The sequence below is a fragment of the Notolabrus celidotus genome, chromosome 17, assembly GCF_009762535.1.
Source record: "Notolabrus celidotus isolate fNotCel1 chromosome 17, fNotCel1.pri, whole genome shotgun sequence".
Lineage (NCBI taxonomy): Eukaryota > Metazoa > Chordata > Actinopteri > Labriformes > Labridae > Notolabrus > Notolabrus celidotus.
This window is the reverse complement of record NC_048288.1, coordinates 6,214,103-6,232,011: the sequence shown is the minus strand read 5'-3', so window position 1 is coordinate 6,232,011 and position 17,909 is coordinate 6,214,103.

Below are 17,909 nucleotides of genomic sequence, written 5' to 3'. Positions count from 1 at the left end.
TTGACTAAATAATCTGAATGTGAATATCACCACTAAGGATAGCCAGGTGTCAAGAACAGAATCAGACAAACGTGTGGATATGTTTCCCGGAGCATAAATCAGTATTAAATCATCTGTGAGGAACTTTCATGTTATGTTGATTTTGATTACCCCTCTGGATGAAATCTGAAGTGTTTTCCTAGCATGAAAACTGCATTTCCCATGAGCACCATCACCCACTGTGGAGAAGATGTGTCTCTAGCCAACATGTGCATTTGTTGTGGAAGCTAATAAATGAACACAGATCTTTTTAACTCTACTCTTCTTTGTTCAAGACAACTTGTTGCAGGATGCAGAGTGATGAGGTCATGTGTTGATTTGTTGCTACGTCAAACATAAAGACTTATCTTCGTAACTCTGATTTATTACCGATAGTTAGCTTACAAGAGGTGAGCATACGTACCGGTTTAATGTTACCTGTCACAGCCCCGGTGTCCTGATGTGAGCTCCAGTGTCCTCACAAATGTATGAATAACGTAAATATGCACACGGTTTAACCCTTTAGTCCTGAAAGAGCAGTGAAGCGTTCACAGGCTGGTATAAACATTGAATCCTGTTCATGGCTGTTTAGTTCTTTTAGCTAGCAAAGCCCTGGTTGTAGAGTTTCTCCGTCTAAAACTTCAACAGAAAACGTCTGTTTGATAATCCTTCTCCACTATCAGACATGAGGACAAAACACTGTGAGGAAAAAAAACACCTCCTGCTTGCTAACTTACTTCTCACTGCCGAACATTACCAGCAGAGCTCTGAACACGGACACTTCCGAGTAAGTGCTCAACATCGACTCGAAAACATCTGACTCAACACAGGCAACAGAATTCAGCATAAAGAAACAACCAATCATGTCTCTGATAATCTCATTTAAGTATGTAGGCCATGAACAGGCATCAGTGTAAGAGTGACACCATTTAAAAACTTCTCAATGTGCCTTTAATCAACAAGTTACAATACTGCAAGACCTTAACTGAGCATGTGCATATCTGTTTACCACAGACTGCAGAGAAACCCAACAGATCTGGATTACACAGAGACACGTCTCCATAATCTGCCCTGACACACTTTGTATGATTATATAAGAGAATAAAGGAACCAGAAGGTGTGCTCTTGTGACTGGCAGGTATACCTAATGTTAAAGAGTGGTGTTGTCCAAACTGTAAATAATCATTAGTGGCACAGTTATAAAGCTGCGGTCTAATCTTTTAAAAGTCCCAGGGTAATGTTGGAAATGGTCACAGGAGAGGAGGAGAGGGGGATGGAAGAGGGATAAAGGGAGAAAGGGGAGGAGAGAAACTCAATCTAAAGCACCAGGTGCACCTTTTGTCGACATAATCTCCCAACCCTCGAGACAGCGCGCACACTGGCCAACATATACAGCCTTTCATACGTACACATGCTGCTTTTTTCCACCGGGGGATCTGGGTCCTGGTCGGCTCTGCTCATATGTAAAAGGGGATGCTCAGGTCACCACGCTGCAGGAACAGAGTTTGGTTTATTTAGATGCAACCACACTTATGTAACAACCAACAGGACAGCACCTTTAAATCTGCATGATGACATGAGTTTATTACAACAGGTTAGCATGGGGGAGAAAATCTCAGCCTACCACCGATTAAGAGGAATCAGGAGGAAGGAAAGAGAGTGTCCGTGTCCTCAGGGGAGAACGGTGTCACATGTTAAACCCACAAGTGAATTTAGAGCACATGTTCTCCTCAGACCCAAGTGCTATCATATGTGGAGCAGGTTCTACATTTTATTCTCATGTTAGATGTCTCTACTGAAATACAGTCCAGGGACAATAACCAACACATTTGCTTATTGTTTGTTAGTTGGTCTATGAATGTATGAATCTGCATTGTCTTTAAGACACTAGATCCCTGTTTTAAACCTGCAGGTAAGTGTTTACTGAACAATCTCTGAAAAGACACAAGGCCTGGAAGTTTGTGAGGAAATCTTATTACTTACACATTTAGTATTTTATCTCCAGCACAAAATATAAAACTGACAACTGCACAAAATGTAAACTGATGAGAGAAAAATTAGCTCTCTTTCCTTCTTGGAAATAAAATCATCATCTACAACTAGTCTAACTCTGTGTGCTACACTGAGCTGGTGCTAGTTTGTATTTGCAAACATTTGCAACTCACATAACGAGGAGATCAGGTCTGCTGAGTCAGGGAGCTCTTTTAAACCTCTTCTGAAAACATATGGTACTCATATGGTAGAGCCTTTCCTGATTTTATCTCATTTAATTTGATTTGAGTTTAAACGTTTTAAGGAAATATATTTTAAAAGAGTTGTATTCCTTTAGAGTTCTTTTAGGGGAATTTTATGTCTTTTAAAATAGGTTTTATTTCTTTGTCTTGACTTGTGTGATTTTATGAACTGCCTGTGTTATTTTGCTGCCCATGTAAAGCACTTTGTAACTTGTCTTTTTTAAAAGTGCTCTACAAATAAAACTATAATAATAATAATAATAATAATAATAATAATAATAATTATTATTATTATTATTATTATTATTATTATTATTATTATTATTAATAACTGTTGCTAACTTTATATATCCTCTTAACTTGGGCTACATTTGCTCTACCAAAGCAATCTCAACTTCCACTTGTCACTACAGCTCCTGATTGTTAGGACAGACAGATTTAAAGACGGAATTTTTTTTTCTTCAGTTATCTCAACTCAATCATGCACCAACCAACCCAAACACTGACATACATGACCCCATAGTGCATCACCCCTCCCTCCTATCCCCCCACTTTAATTCAAAAGTGGCAGATGCCTGCTTTAAATTGTCTCTCTACTACATTAAGTCTGTTATTGAGCATGTGAAGTGTTATAACTTGTTTATAAATGTTAAAATGCTCAGTTACAAAAAAAGGGAAGGTTGAAAACTTGCTTTGGATAAAAAGTACTTCATGTTTATGTCTGTGTGTTTTCAGATGGAGAGGAGAGAATGACTGGATGAGCTCTGCATGTGTTTGTGTATGCATTTTAAAGGGAACAAGACCTTGATTCACACTCACTGTGAGCCTCTAGATTTATACTGATGCCTGTCAATCAGTCCACCACATTGTACTGCGAGGTCCAGGGAGAAAACAAAGCTCTGTATCTAGAATAGGAGCAATTGTCGTGCATCTATGAGCGTGAAATGTTGAAAACCCTGGAATGCACAAAAACACACCCTTGAATAACATTACCAGCCGTGTTAATCAATGGCTCTTAGCACAGTGGATTTAAGCAGGCCGGGCGCCCCTTGTCCACAATCCCTCACCCGTCATCCTTTAAGCTCGACCCCTAAACTCCTGCAAAGCCTCGAGTGGGGACGAAGCCAAGGACGGAGCAGGCTGCTCATTGTGATTTAATCTCTCCCTGCTGCCAGAACAAACATCAAATATGGCCTCCTTATCAGGCCGGCCCTGCTCTATCTATCTATCACCAATCAATATCTCCTTTTCTGTGTGTGCTGGTTCCTTATGTATGTGTGTGTTTGTGTGAAGCGGGTCTCAAGGGCTGCGCTAACTAAGGTCAAAGATCAGGTATAACCCTCCAGCGTGGAATGACAGATGTGGCCGGAGGAAAACGAGATAAAAGAGAGGGAGGGGAAAGAAGGAAAGAAAGAAAAGAGGGAAAGGTGTAAACCAGTTGAGTGTGTCCTAAACAACAGATCATTAAAAGAGCTGTTATTATTGCTTGTGTCGTTTGTGCAGCAGGTATGACTTCGCCTCAGGCCGCAGGTCAGTTTACCTGAGTGAATGTGTTACATCTTTAGACTGCAGCTCCTTAGTTCAGATGTTCTTCCTCTCCTCTCTGTTAGAAGCTAGGGGAAATCAAATGTTATGCTGCAGCAAGTCACCACCTGGCTCAATGCACAGACACATGGGAGGAAATGGAAAGGTAGTGCACATGAAGGCCATTCATTTACATAAGTAAGAAAGTAAGTGTATGCATATGCATCGAGGGGGGTTCCTGTGGTGATATGACTCTCTGTCTGTGCCTCCAGTCACCATGAAACAGCTCCATAAAGCTGCCAAATGCTGGCAGAGCTGCAGCCGGCCTGTTAGAGATAGATCGAGAGAGGGAGAGAGACAGAGAGAGAGAGAGAGAGAGGGGGAAATCCTTTGTTCTGTCAAGGACTTAACACAATCAGAGTGTACAGTGTGTCAGGAGCGCACAGGCATATATCAACTTCAATCTCTTTTTAATGAAAAATCCTGCCCTCTCTAATATGTGCAAATTAACCTCTTCTCCTCCCCTCCCTCCTCCCCTCCTGTCGTTTCCCCTCCTCTCTCCCTCTCTCCCTTGCATTGGCCCCTCGCTCCCTCTCCTCTCAGATCCCCACCCTCTTCTTCTGTCCCTCTTCTTCCTCCTCTTTCACTCTTTCTCTTCACTTTTACCAATTTCTCCACCTCTGTCTTGTTCTGAGGGCGCAGAAGAGGAGAGTGACTGATAGAGGCAGAGACTTCTGCTTTCCATTAGCTTGTTGCTTTAGCTACCCAACCCCCAACTCAGCACAGCAATTATCCAGAAAATGTAGTTTCACAATCTATTAAAAACATGAGAGAAGCATCCAGGAGTCAGTGTCCAGCAGCAGCAGTATTAAAATTCCCCTCCCATGCTCCCCTGCTCTCTTTGGTTTTCATCCGTGTCTGCCGAATCATGCTATGACCCTGATTATCCTGATGAGGTGGTCAGATCCTCGCCTTCTCATTCTGCGCATGCTGATTGTAATTTAGAAATTACACCTAATGAGGAATTTTTAAAAACACGGCGGCCGCTCTGTGCTGCCAGCTCCACGCCGCACCCCGGCCCTAATGGATTTCCTGGTATGGAATCCATTTTTCCCCCTTTTCTGCCCTGCATGGGGTCCAGCAAGCCAGGCCCTCCCCCTCCCTCTGCTCCCACTCCCACCTCCCCCTCTCCACTAATTGGGGGCGACTGGTTTTGGTGAAAAGAAGTCATAATCATTGTTTCTGCTGCTAATTTAAGTGGTTAAGTGTACGGGATCGGCTCTCAGAATGAGGAAATGAGGATGATTAAATTTACATTTTTGTTGTCTTACCAGCTGAAGTGCCAATTTCCTTCTAAAAGGTTGTTGAAAGATAAACTTCTGGAGAGAGTTCTTGTCTTTTATTGTGGTTTTTTTTCGTATTTAGGTGGTACTGACTAAAACCAGCATTTGAGGAGTCGGTTTTTCTTATTTGATAGATTCTGTTTGTGCTGTAAATAAAGACAAAGTTTCTTTTAAACATCGCAGAGCTTTCTGACACAACTCCTCCTCTCAGTGAGGAATCTGATCCATCACAAGTCTGCTGGTCAGGGTTCAAACCTGACCTGTTTGTCTCATAAACACCTGTGTGATGTGTGTGTGTGTTGAGGGAGTGTTTCCTAGAAATGAGGGAGGACAAACACACACGCAGAGGCACGCATGCAAATCAAAGCCATCAACAGCTTGTGATGAAGTGAGACGTCGTGGCATAAACAGAGTGTGCCGTTACCATGGAAGCCACTTTCACCTCACAGGGCCGAGAGACAGAGAAACACACAAAGAGCCACCGAGCTGGGGAGGGAGCCACAGAGACAACAGACAGACACACAGTCAGACAGACTGTGGGACATTTAATAGCAGAGCCGCTTATTACCGGCCTCCCTTCCTCTGGAGAAACATGCTGTATCTATGCAGGAAGCGTTCCCAAAGAAAGGAAAAGTTGGCTGAAACAGTGCTTCATGGCTGGGTAAGCCTTCACGAGTCTAATGAGAACATCCCAAAGCTACAGAAGGTCACAAAGTAGGTACTGTGCACTGGCTTTTGGAGGGACAGTGCAGATCTGGAGCCAAATCTGTCCCTGTTTATGTCCTTCTGTTTTTCTCTCTATACTTCACAGGCTTTATGCAACATTTCTGCAGTCACCACAGTTAGACCTGGTTCCTGTTTTTGGAATGAGAAATACTGTCCACTAGTTTCAGTCATGTGAGGAGCGAAAGGGACAAACCCAATCTTTTGTAATGCAATCTTTGCACCTATCAGCAGTTATCTAATGCATGTTTAGTTTAAATCAGTGTCTTAGAATACAACTGCAGCCAATAGTTTGCTCAAGACGCCGCTGCTCAACTCCATTCTTGCTACTTCAGGTGATGGTTGAACTAAAGCGAGGTACATACAGGAAGTCTTGACCGGATGTCTTTTCTTGGCTACACAGGAAGCCCTGCAAAGTCAGTCATTGCTTCCAGAAGCTATAACATCTACAGATTATTATTATCATCACTATTATTATTATATTTATAGAGCAATTTTCAAGACAGGTGACAAGTGTTTTCAAAAACAAGTTCAAAGACAAAAGATGATAGCTTCTGGGTTCTGGGATTGTTGTGGCATAAATTGTTCAGTTCCCCACACACTGATGATTCCTGTGCAGGCCACTCATGGAGATTTGCACGCACCTAAGTATTATTATTGACCCTTTTAAAATATTTTAGTTGTTATTTGTGAGATTGCCATCCATGTACACTACCAGTCAAAAGTTTGGACACACCTTCTCATTCAATGGTTTGTACTTATTGTAATTATTGGAAACACTAGATTAATACCAAAGACATCAAAACTATGAAAGAACATATGGAATTGTTGAATGAACAAAAAAAGTGTTAAACAAAGCAGAATCTGTTTTATATTTTAGATTCTGTAAAGTAGCCCCCTTTTTCCTTCATGACAGCTTTGCACACTCTTGGTATTCTCTCAGTCTGCTTCATGAAGTGGTCTCCTGGAATGGTTTCTAATTAACATGAGCCTTGTCAAGAGTTCATTTGTAGAATGACTTGCCTTCTTAATGTGTTTGAGACCATCAGTTGTGTTGTTCAGAGGTAGGGTTAGTACACAATGAGTAGCCCTATTTGACTATTGTTGTAATCCAGATTATGGCAAAAACAGATTATTTCATAGTTTTGATGTATTCAGTATTAATCTACAATGATGAAAATAATTAACATAAAAAATAAAAAATTGGATGAGAAGGTGTGTCCAAACGTTTGACTGGTAGTGTAGATGTGGCAGCTTACACATGATCTGCTGCAGGTGATCAGAGAGAGAGAGATGTGCTACAGTACATTCCTCTTGTTAGTGCATTAATTGAGGTGTGACGTCACGCTAAATATGAACCCTCTCATAAAAGTTCTGTGCAGCTAGTTGCTGCCGGTGTCCTTCTGCACACTCTGAGTTTTGGGTCATTGCAATACACAGCAAGGGTTGTGTTATTTGGTCGTCTCTTTCAAACAAACTTCTGATTCATTTTGTCATAAACAGTAGGAGGCTGTTTGTGTGTGTGCGTGTGTGCATAATGGAACTTAAAGTAACTCAGGTGAACAAATGATAGTTTGTCCACAAACACTAAAATAATTAGAGGAAAAAAAGCATGATATAAACATAAAGTAACCGTATATAACTGTATCACATGATGTCATATAAATATGCTAATTCATCCTCCTCCACCTCCACAGGTACAGCATCACTCTGTTGCTTCCCACTGTGTTAATCCTTTGATTTATTTCCCTTTTTGTCATCATCACTTAAACCATGCTTGTGCCTTTTACTTCATAAAGAGAGCAGTTAACATCTTAAATGCACTCATAGCTGCACTGCCTCCGTTTCATGCACTGAAAACGACCATCAATCTTTTATTAGAGCCGAGGATGTTTTTGGAAAGTGGACACAGTGACCTGGTCATCATGTGACATCAGACAGGTTGTCCTCACTAAATATCTCAATCAGAGAGGTACTTTATTTGGCAGCTACGCTAATGATACATTTTTCCTCCTTTATACTTCCTAAATGATTCCTCTAAGCAGATGGAGACCTGTGTTCATTTAATGGAGCTCATTTGGTCTCAGAGATGCAACAGCAGGTTGCATAACTTCTTCAGAGGGCAGCATGGAGGTTAACAAAGAAAAATAAATTACCTTGCTGTGGCCTCATAATGTTTTCCAGAATTCAGATTAAAGAGAAAAGTGTTTCTAAGTATGAAGACATGATTTCAGGTCACTGTGTTTGATAAGTCATTCTGCATGTTGGGATTCATCATGTGTGCTGCTGTCTCCACCTCAGAGCCTGATCGCTGCCCTTTAAGAGAAACATCTAGATTCCATACCTTCTGCGGAAAGGTCGGACGAGGGAGGCAACGTTAGCTATGCTAGCTTTCAAGGTTTGCCAGAGAAGCTAGAGGAGGTAATCAGAGGAAAATATGTCCTCTCCTCCTCCTCTTCTTTTAGACCTCCATTAGACCAGCCTGCCTCTGTCTGGGAAAATTGATTTTCTCCCTCCCCTCCTCCTCTCCTCTCCTGTTTCTCTTCTTTTTTTTCTTCTTCTCGGGTTCCATTTGAGGCTTGTTCATGCACTCTCAAGAGCAGTTCTATGAGAGGTAGAGAGAAAAGAGAATAGTTTGGCCGCGACAGGTTGTTCACACATATACTTATTACTTACCCACCCCCAACAGCAGGGAGCAACGCTGCAGTCTCATCTCTGTCATGTGCAGACACACAGAGGCCTGCAGCTTCCCTCTCTCCCTCATCTACCTAATCATTTCCTGTTCTCTCCCCTATTTCTGCTGCTCTTCCTCCAGTCTTCACACTTGCGACCCCCTCCTCCCTACCTCAGAGCCAAGTCCTGGATCAATGCACCATTGATTTTCCTATCAATGAACATTAGTATGGATCAGACTGCTGCTTGCACTGCCCTGCCCTGAAAAACTACACACATGCACACTCATACATACATGCACCAGAGTGCCTGTTGCAGATTTCATCACTGCATGGAAAAAATGACGAGCAGGATGATATGGACAAAGAAAACCAGAGAGGAAAGACTGATAGAGATAAAGGAAGGTGTGTTTGAAGGTAGAGAGGTTCTACTTGAAAGCACAGGAGCCAATCAATGAGCAGAGTGACAGAAAGGATAGGAAATGAAATCAGACTGTGCAGAGTTAGTGTTTGTTTCTGCGTAAAGGAAACAGTCATTGGTCAATCACCTGAGAGTCAATCCACTGTGGGATAATTCCGGCTGATTAGCAACCAGCACAGGCTCCTAATAATGGCTGCTGATGGTGATGTGTGCGCTTTATTCACCTTTGGATGTCTTTCTCTTTTACCTCACACACACACACACGTACACGCACATCCCAGCCTCTTCTCTCACCCTATAATGGGCTCTGAGTCAGGTGGAGATTGACACTTTTCTTTCTGCTGTGCTCCCTTTGTGTCCGACATTGTATTCATTCCACACAAACCCACGGCGGCCTCTCGGTTTGAAAGACAGAGAGAGAGAGAGAGAGAGAGAGAGAGAGAGAGAGAGAGAGAGAGAGAGAGCACATTTCTGCGCACATCAGCTACATTTTGCATCACCAAACAATGGATGTGTGCTTACATTCTGCATTAGCATCTTCAATTAACCCTGCGACTGATGGAAAAGAAACAGGACAGTAAATATTTTACATTGGTTGTGGAGAGACCTGAGCGAGCAGGACTTCTTCTGACAGTCAATCTGGACAATTACTCAAAATATGAGTGATGATTGTGTCCTCTCCTGCAGAATGAAGGACCCTGTATGTCTCTGCATGGTGTGACGGAGTATAAACAGTCTTCCTCGAGCTGTCCTGAAGCAGTGTTGTGTCTTTTATAATTACATTTCCTTTTCTTTTTCCCTCCTCAAAGAGAGAGAGAGAGAGGCTGTGTGGACTGGTGCTGATAGAACAAAGAAACATCCTTCTTTGGGAGTGCTTGCATGAAAGTTGATCCTCGCTTAAGACCCCCAGTACAAGGAAACTGAGACGCCTCAGGGCCGTCCTTCGCCCTGCCTGATTGTAAAGTGTTTTAATTTGGGCTGTGGTGGACACACGTCCACCTGCCAGGCTCTGTATCTATCTGTGTGTGTGCATCATGTTATCCACAGTGTAGTTTACTTAACATATTTGATTCTACAGTTGCATGAAATTTTATAAAGCCAAAAAATTTAGATTTTTTAAGTGAATACAATTTAAGTCTTAAATTGTTCTGCATATATTAAATAAAGTAAAATAAATTAAATTGTGCAATAAAATGTGTATATATATATATATATCCATGAATGTGTGAATGTCCTTCAGATATAAAAAGACTGACATTGACTTTTAGACGCTGATGTTCAGTCAGTATCTAAAAGGGAAAATTATGTTTCTTAGTGCTGTTTCATCACGTTACAATTCCATGCAGCTTCTTTTCACACTTGTCACCACGTCATCTTTTCATGCTCACCTGTTATTATAAAGAGTCCTTTCTAACACGGCCTTGAGTTTGAATATCTGGGTATTTTCCAAAATATAACAGAGCTAATAGAAGTTAAACTAGGTGTATAGAATAATAACTACACTCTGCCTTCATTCTTCCTGGACCAAACACAATCAGGAGAGTTCAATCTGTCTTTCAGGAAATGGACAATGAAGATGAATGCAGGAATATTCAGAATGTTCACAGCCAGGTTAATGATATCTTTTTTTATAGCTAACATGTTCACATCTCCTCTTCTATACACTTACTGAGAACACACACACACACACACACACACACACACACACACACACACACACAAACACACACACACACACAAAGACGTAGTCAACCTGTGGGAGCTGAGGAGCGGATGGGGGTGGGGAGGGGGGGGGCGTAGATTTTTCTGGCAACATGTCAACCAGACTGTAACCTTATAACCACAAAGTTCAATTACTCACTTAACTCACTTTGATCCAGAGCCCTGCCTCTGATTGAGGCTTTAACATGTGGACAGACTAAAATAAGGCTCAGCCCTGAATGAATCATTTAACAACACACAGTTGATGCATAGTTAAACTCTTGTATGATGGGCTCCTTACAAGGAAAAAAGTGAGACTCCAAACGAGCTGCAACAATTAAAGGGAAAAACTGGCAGTGATTTATTTTATAAGGTGTTCTTAAAAATGAGCTGTCGGTCAGGATCGTTTGTTTGTGCTAAAGACATGTTTGTACAAAGTAGCCTACTTCCAGAATGGTAGAAATTGTGCCAAAAGTGAAATTACGCAGACAAACATGCTAACCTGAAAAAGACCTGAGTTGCATGCAGAGCTCGGTCAGCAGCAGGATCAACATGGCGGGTCCACCGTGAGATATGTGCTGACAAAAACACAAACAAAACTCGTTTCAGCTCATTCCTTTAAATTCTAACTCGTTGTGTCACACAGATATTGCTCCCCTGTTACTTCGTACCACTTGCCTGGTGTAGGCGCGAAGCCGTCGTGCCGTAAAGAAGAGCAGAACATGACGAAAAACCGGGCTCCGACCAGCGGCTCAGAGCTGCAGCAGCCGCCGGCAGGAAGCTGCTTTTCACCGGCAGGCTGGAGGAACAGCTGCCGCTGCGCGCGCAGGGAAACACCGGCTCTCCCAGCGTTCACCGAGCCTACAAAATAAAATGTAATTATTAAAAATAAATTAAAAAATATATTATTTTACTCAAAGGCTTATTTTAATTTAGTGAGAATATTAAGGGTGAAATATCAAATTATACAAATGTTGTTTGTTAGAAAGAGTTAACAGAAAAACAGCAGAACCAAAATTTATGTTAGAATGATGACTGAAACTCGCTAATGATTAGGAAATAAGACACTTAAAAAATAAAAACAAATGTTATTATAATTAGGCTGCTCTGAATTAATATTCATGAGTCTCGCTGCATGGCCAATTACATCATAAATATCATTTATGTGTTCAACTTTTTAATCCTTTACCAGCATATAATATAAAATACATGAGGTCGTAACCTATATTTCAGATATTTTTAATACGCAGCTGCAGAACCCCGCACGTGAAAAGGTGAACAGCGGGTTAAAGACTATGAGCCCTTCATTGAATTTTACGTCAGGTGATATTTGCATTTAATATCCCTTCTCCACACATTTGCCTGCCATATTGTAACAGTGACAGACAGGCTTAAAGGGCTGTAATTGCAATCACATTGAACCCCAAAACCTTTTATTGTCAGAGCAGGCTACACACACACATACACACACACATTCGCACATGCACACAGGGCTCCAGAGGCTTATTTTGGGCTCCAGATGTATGGACTACTTCTATACATCTCAGGCAGAAATTAACCACGGAGCCATTATCACCGTAACATCTGTCACATTCAGGGCTTCTGCCTGTAACCGGTGACGCTGCCATGGCGCGCGCTCCCAGTCATAATGGGAGGTGATGGTGATGTCTATAGAGATGGTGAATTAGAGCAGGCATGCGCGCTCGGCTAGAGGTGAATGTGAGCTATTCAAATTTCCATATACGTCCTCCTGTCACAAGGGAGACCCGCTCTCCACCCCCTCGCCTTTTCTCGCTCAAACACACACACACACACGAACACAGAGCCTCCCCCTCTCTCTCTCCCTCCTTTCTTTGTTCCTCTCCGATGATTCCCTCTCTGAGATCCCCACTGGACAGAGAGAGAGAAAGAGAGAGAGAGAAATCACACCACTGCCACCCAGCGGCCGAGGGGGGCGCGCGTAACAGTGCGCGCGTGCTCGTTGTGAGCCCTGACTTCGATGGATTCTTGTCAGCGGGTTTTAGAAACAAACATCGGCGCATTTAAAACCATGCCGCGTTTCTTGTTGCATGTTTATGGCGTAAATGAGCCGCTCTCCCGCCATTTTGAATCCAGAGAGTCTGCAAGAGCCACTGCTGCACTGACGCACACTCACGCGCACAGCTGAAGTGTCCTTGAGCAAGACACTGACCCCATGCTGACCTTTTTGGTGTGCGTGTGTGTGTGTGTATGTGAGGGGGTCTCGTCCTCCTGACATCATCATATCATGATTTGAGGGATGAACTCGCACTTGTTTTTATTCTCTTCACCTCGTTTCTGACGGATTTCAATGAGAAATGATTCAATAAAGCAGAGGCTATAGGCTCTGCAGGACAACACTTTAATTAGCTCTATATATAACCGCGTTAATGAGGTACTTAACAGAGTGACGTTAATTACAGATTCTATATGGCCCTGCTTTTTGTCTGCAGGGCATCCTCTCTGCTCTGCGCCTTTAAGTCGCATTAATCAATCATATTGTTGCACATTAAATTCATAGTCGCCAATCTGCCGATACAACAGCTTCTGTGTGTTTCCAGTATTTTGTGGTTGATTTCTTAAATTGTAATGCATGCAAGTGATCTTAGAGAAATAAAACGAGCTGTAGAAAAAGTAAAATAAAAATCAGCCAGTCTTAAATATGATGATCACTTTAAATAATGAATGATTGAACAGCAGATTAAAGGCACAGAAAGGGAGGAGTGGAAGGGCAGGGTCATTTTTTCCAACAGGGGGCAGAATCACTCTGCACAAAATCTCCCTCCTTCTTTCTTCAGTCCCTCTTTTTTCAGGCTACACTCACACACATTCTGAACATACGCACTGAGGCGACGCTTTGGGATATGTTATTTTTTCTCTAGTTTTCCCTTTCTCTTAAATGACCTCGACGTAGCCTCATAAAAACCCAAGCTCCGCATGTGTTCTGTTTGTTTGCTTAACAAATAAACTTTAGAGCCACATCACAGAGGTGCAGATTGGTCCCAGGGCTTCTCATCTATTTTAGCAAATGAAGCTGAAAGGTCTGTGAAATGGTTAAACACACATGGTGTTTGACGTAGTGCTACAGCAAGGTTTTGTTTCTCCTGGGAGCTGAAATTAAGTTCCTTTGTAAGACTGATGGTTGTGTCTATTTTAAAGTGTTATGATAATATCTAGATATAAACTAAATCTCTGTAATCTGAGTATTTGTCTACTTCTCCAGGGCCTCGTGGATATACTCGAGGTCTTGACCCCGGAGCCGGTTGGAGTTTATGTTTTTTTATTACCATCTATCATGCTTCTCTGAGTTTAGTTATGTGAATGTAAAATATGTACATTCGTCTGAAATCATATGTTTAAACTTTCCTGATAGCTCACCAAAATAGTCATTTTTTAAAAATGAATTAGACATCTTAACTCAGGGAGAAAATCTTACAAGGAAAACTACCCGCCTGTGTTTTTAAGAAAAGAGCTGTGAGAAAGTCAGAGATGGAGATTGAGTCAATCTGCATCAGTATTAACTTTGATTTAAATGCCAAAGCTCCTCACAACATATTATTCTAAGTAGCTTATGAGCTCTGTTATACTATACAGAAGAAATACCCATTTTTTTTCCCCAGTCACGCCTGGCAAAGTGTGACACTATATTGGCTGACTACACTCAGAGCACATTCAGCTTTTGAATTAATAACACAAAAAAATATAACAAGTGTCCCTGTTTAAATTTCGTGTGAATTTAAATTAAAAGAGGAATCTTAGTGAACATCTCAAACAAACAGGCTGCAAACATTCATCAGACCCTGCTGAAGGAGAACACAAACATCTGGTGGAGAGACAAAGAAAGCAAAGTGGACATGAAGTAAAGAATAAACCAGGAACATGTGAAGGTGAAGAGTCTGTCCTGTGTCCTCTTGCTCTTTATATTTCATTATTGCTCCCTTAATTATGTCCTAAATCGTTTCCCTTGTTTCTACTCTTGCCTGTTCTTCTTTCCTTTCCTTATCTCCTTTCTCTTCTGCTTCCCTGCTCTTCTCATTTCTGCTACTGGATTCTGAAATATTATTTATCACAGCTAGTATCAGTCTGTCACTTTGAATTTGGCAAATTAATTATGCCGACTACCTTTATAGATATATTTTTTTATTTTTTATGCTTTTTTGTATGCTACCTCTTAGATGTTGTGTAAACTGAATACAAAGTAAATCAAAATGTAAGTCAGTCATTGTTCAAACATCTAACTAGTTAGCTAATCTTTTAGAGTATGGCTGTTTTAAAAAATGAACTCCATTCCATGACGATCACTTCAATGGCTGTACCCGTTTGCAAATAAAATACTGTCCAAATATACCATTAGTGTAGAAGCTTTTCAAAATCGCCTAAAATCAAAGAACAAGATGAAAATAAATGTGTTTTTTATTTTGTTTAAACACTATCTTCTATAAAATAAACGTTATGTATAACCAATAAAAACCTATCCATTAGTTTTTCTCCTTGTTTTTTTTGTTTAACCTCAAAATCATCTCAAAACGCTGAGTTACTGTAACCATCTCTGGTTTACTGCTAAGTTATTGAATATGTCTTTTCATACCCACAAAAGCTTTATTTTTAAAACTCAAACTCTCTTATGATTACCATAGTGTTACTTCTAACAAGCCATACAGATAAACATGACTAGCTTAACTATCCCACTGCACTCTTACTCACCCTATAATTCGGATCTTTTGGGTTATTATAGTCACTTCTCTTTTATAGATATGTTGGGTTCAAGCTTTAGTAACCTGAATTACAAGAAACTTCTGTTAAAACATTCATATTGAACTTCTGTATCATTTTGTAAATGCGCACTCAGACTGAGGGAGAAAAGTGAAGGGCACGTTATAACCTCCCTCAATAGTCGACAGCAGCAAAGAACTGCTACATCAGCGACTTTATGTTATTTCCAAAGACTAAGTTGAGAGAGGGAACAGGGTTATCCACAGCTAAAGAAAACTCTTATGGCTACAGGCAAATTTTAACGCATACAAAAATAAATGTGTTTATAATCAGGCAGAGACATCGAGAGATTCATCATTTCCAGACTACAGATCTGTGAATTTGGGTCTCATTACCTTCAGTTGTCTTTCTTTCATTCTTTCTTTCTTTTTTCATTCTGGTGCATCCGGGTTATTGTTCGTACTCCTCAATAAATGGTTTAACCTACGTGTCACCACTAAGAGGTAGTATAAGAACTCACAGATCCTTATAGTTGTCACTAATGATCAAACGTTCACTATGAGATAACATATCATAAATAACATGCAAGGAAAAAAGAGACAGGGCCCCTTTAGGATTCGCAGAGCTGAGTTGTCATCGTGGCATAATGTAGGCTTCCGAGGCAGAGCAGGCTTCATGCGTAAACATCTAATAAAGATTAAAGTGAGTCTTCATTGGGATCACCGGGAAATGGGTCGGTGACCCTTTCTAAATTAAGGTACACTAATGTCTTCTTCTTCAAGGTGAAGACATGTAACGTGATGTATAAAAAGATATTGCAACATTGCAGACGTAGCCTACAGTGATAGATCCTAAAGCCAAGTGGCGTGCAGAAAATACTACAGAATAAAAACACACTAGAAAAATCGCCATTCAGTTCAGGCAGGCAACTCTTCACACATTGAAGGTTTATCCTCGATTAAAAAAACGTAAATTATAAAACAACTGTGAAAACTAACAAACCACCAAGCCAACCAGAGGCTTCAAAAACAGGCCTGGACTTTCAGAAGCCTTTTTCTAAAAATAACTCCAATCACAGATTCTTCTTTTCAGGAGAATATACCTAAAGTGTTAAGAGGTTAGGAAATAAAAACACGGGAATACATACTTAGGTATAATTTATTAAACATGTGTCACCTCAGACACGTTAACCTCTCTGCAGAAGCTTCAACGTGCATACACTCAGTCCTTCCTCACAGCTGTTAAAAACAGTCAGGTCAAAGAAAACCACCGCTGCAAACATCTACATGCGTAATGAGCTAATTTAAAATATGTGTTTTCTTTTTGTTCATAGTCATACCGCAACGTCTACTTAAAGGGGATGTTTCCAGTTTAACACTGTTATGTAAATCAGAAAGTGGAGGGACAAACAACTGAGTGGTTATTTAAGTGTGTTGCTCTTTGGCTCTTTGATTCATGACAAATTAAAAAGATAAATAAATCAGAACTGATACCAAGAGCTGCAGAATAGATAAGCCTTTGCAGCAAATGTATTCAAAAACTTAGAAAAATATTTAGACAGAGCAGCCTACAGCTACAGTTAGACTGGCCTTTAAGCTGTCTCTTAATACATTTGGACCTACATACCATAGACTCCTTACCACTCTGTACTCTGAACTTTATTTCTCAGACAACTCCAATTTTTGGGGGTTATAAAAGTCTTAAAGTAAAAAAAAGAAAGTTATATAGGCTGAATCTCTCCAGGTATGCCTTCATACTGACGAGGTCGAGCTCTTTTGACTCCATATGACACATTAGAGTGATTATATTGACGACACTGTGCAAATGTCACCAGTTAAAACACTATATTCATATTATTGGCATATTGTACCATTTTTGATATTTTATATTTAAGACAGCTGTGTTAGCGGTTTAAAGAACTGAAAACAGGTCTATGTGTACACCAAAAAAGACATGTTACCAAATAATCAGAAGCATTATTATCATACTGACATCAGAAAATGTTTCGTTGCACTTTTTGGCTATACTCTTTGTTCTTTAGTTCAATATTTACAGAAGTTGCCAAACTTAGAAATGTAAAGACAACATTATCTTTAGTTAGCTTTTAACTACTTTAATCAGCAGAGTAGGCAGGGAAGTCCATGATACACTGTAGTAACAGAACTACGACGTTCAGGCAGTGTTTGTTGATGTGTGCGTAATTTAATATTCCTGCGTTTAGATTTTCGAATTCACATGTGAGACCTTTATTTTGAAGGAATAGGAATTTGAATGTTTTCGAGGCTCCAGATGTGAATATAGGCTATGAGGTGGCGGATTATATTAGTGTTGACCCCGAATGCCGAAGCATCGAGAGTTAGCGAAGTTTGTGAAGAGGACACAGGTCCGGTGCAAATCCAGCTTGTGACGCACTTTTATTGGGACATGATGCAAGGACGTAACGTGATGTGTAAGGCGTCGAAATGAAACGCTGCAGTGACAGCGGGATGCACAGACCGGTTTAAGGGAACATTCAGGGTGAAACGAAACAGCAAGAGGAGAG